Source organism: Anarhichas minor, unplaced genomic scaffold, assembly GCF_050575085.1.
Source record: "Anarhichas minor isolate MPS153535 unplaced genomic scaffold, ASM5057508v1 ptg000073l, whole genome shotgun sequence".
NCBI classification, from domain to species: domain Eukaryota; kingdom Metazoa; phylum Chordata; class Actinopteri; order Perciformes; family Anarhichadidae; genus Anarhichas; species Anarhichas minor.
The window spans coordinates 4,397,448-4,400,072 of NW_027466519.1; positions in this window are offsets into that span (position 1 = coordinate 4,397,448).

The window sequence follows — 2,625 nt, forward strand, 5'->3', positions numbered from 1 at the left end:
GCTGACCCAGCTGAGCAGAATCGAGCTGCGCCTCCGTGGTCAGGCCCGCATCAGCACCGCACACTCCGACGCTACAGCCGAGCATCAGCCGGAATAAATTAGTCTAAATGACAAAACCAGCGCTGGACAGTCGAGTCTACAGCCATAATGATGCAGGATTGCACAGGCTGATCGGTGGCGCACTGCCAGCAAAGGGCATGGCGGTGATGAAAGGGCATTCGCTGAGTGTTACTGGACGGGAGAGCATGTAGGCCCGCAGATAATGCGGAATTTCTTTGCGGAGCGACGTTGTAAGAGCAACTTTCTCGTCTTGGACACAATCCGCCATTATTCCGTTGCGGGGCTGACAGCAGCTTGATTTAGCTCTGAAGCGCTCCGGCTGCAGAAAGAGTGTTTTACGCAACCGGTTCATGCTCCATCAGAAGGGTGAGGCACCATTGAGATCAGGGAATCCCACGGATTTGGATTAACTATAAGGCACGTGAGGCAAGTGTCTGCGATGTCTTATAAAATATTCAAGCAAAGCCACAGTTAACCTATGCAGTGCAGATTATTCCTAAAAAATAAACGCTGAGTGAGGCTAAAAAGGGCGTACGTGGGCTACGTTTGCCTCCAGGCTTTCTGCATCCTTCTGGGGCAGGGTGGCTACGTTCATGAGCGGGCTAATCACCGCTAGTTAAATCCATTTTCACGTCTCCCCGCGCTTGGAATACAATTGCGCATCCGCACCGCAGCAGCCTTGTGAGACAAATCAGGCTCTGCAGGTCATCCACAACTCCCTCACTACACGGCTGTGGTTCGCTATAGGATACAATGGAACACCAAGAGCACCACCTTCATCACCATCGTAGTCACCATCATCATCATCCTCCAGATGCACTAGCTGACATCCGCATCCCGCAAAAACACACACAAAGACCACCGCATTCGCTCGCACAGCGCATCTCACGAGAGTCGGAGCAAAATAGGCTAATAATGAAATAATCTTACTTTCGCCGACCACCGCCTTTAATCCGATAGGTGCCATGATGCTGCTGAGTGTTGGACTGAGTGTTCTCCCTCTCTCTGTCTCCCTCCTCTCTCTGTTCACCTCACATCGCTGCAGAGTAGTCTCCAGTTGGAAACGTCACTGCGTATCCTTACGCACCATCCCCTCATTGGGGATGCAGGACGTTTATATACGGATGCTTGGCTGCAACTGCGACTTATTAGCTACTTGCTATACAGCCTTGTACTTGTTCTGGAGTCCGTGATACATCCTTATATTATTCTGACATCTCGAAAGATATTTTAAAGCCTCCTATCCAGAAACATGGCATTCAATTAGGCATATTGTCATGTATTAGTAAGTCTATTATGTGTTCATATTAAAAACCAGAGGAGATTAAAAAGCATCGCTAAAATGATCTCTGTATGTCATGGGTTCTGATATAATTATTTCACTGCGTTTGGTTTAAATGGTGATATTGTTCAAATGGGTGGCAATTGTCGGCCTACAATGTATTATTCTTGATTACATTGAGTAATGTGATGTCCTCAAAAACAAAAGCCAACATATATTCGTTAGTTTACAGTGATGGGAAAGAGAAAGGCAGCAAAGACTCACATTTGAGGAGTTGAAATTAACATTTTGCTTGATAAATGAAATTCATGAAAACAATAAAGCCCAAAATCCAAATAGTCACTACATTCCTTATAATAAGCACTGCTTATTGCTCTATAATGTTTATGTGGATCCCCAACAGCATGCTCTTCCTGGAGTCAGGTAAATTCAATAAGCAACAAATGCTAGCTCCATACAGTAGGCTACATAACCGACACACTGCTGGACCAGTTTGCTATAAATCGATCAACATTTTAATTAATCTGCAACAATTCCAGTTGCAACCTTAACAGTGGATACAGGCCCCTCTCAATTTTAAATAGACGAGTAACACAAGTGTCCACAAGGGGGCAGCATGCATCTTTCTGCAATGAAGCGCAAACACTGGAGATCATGGAAGCACGAGTTTTCTGACTGAACAACTTCTATTTGTATTTAAATTGCATTGGGCGTTAAGAGTGGATTAAAATGAATTAAATCCACGACATAAAAATATATTTCCAATAGGCCACCTTGCTGAGGGTTGATCACTATATAGGCTACAATGCATTTGGTCTGTTTTAAATGCATTATTCTTAAATTAAGCTAGAAGTTAAACACCAAACAAAGTCGGGCTGCACGCTCACAAACACCACACTCGCATTCACAGTAAATGTTAAATATGTTGTTACTACGCTAAAGCTCCTAGTTTTGGCCACACCCTTGGCAGGGCCGCCTAAACACGTTGAACCAGTGATGACTCCCAGAGGGTGTGTCCTGCCGCTGTGAACCAGGCCAGTGTTCACCTCCTCCTGCTCCTCACCCGCGGGGAGTCGTTACCTCGCCGCATTCCTCCAAAGAAGACACGCAGTCAGCGCCAGAGCCGTGCGCCTCTCTGGAGGGAAGGCATTTATTTTCCCCGGTGGATCTGCTCGGATATTTGAGATTACTGGAAATATAACCAAGACGTATTTCCCCCTTAAGTACAACCTGTAAGCAACTCGGATACACCGATACGGGTTCTGTGGGGCTCTCCTATAACC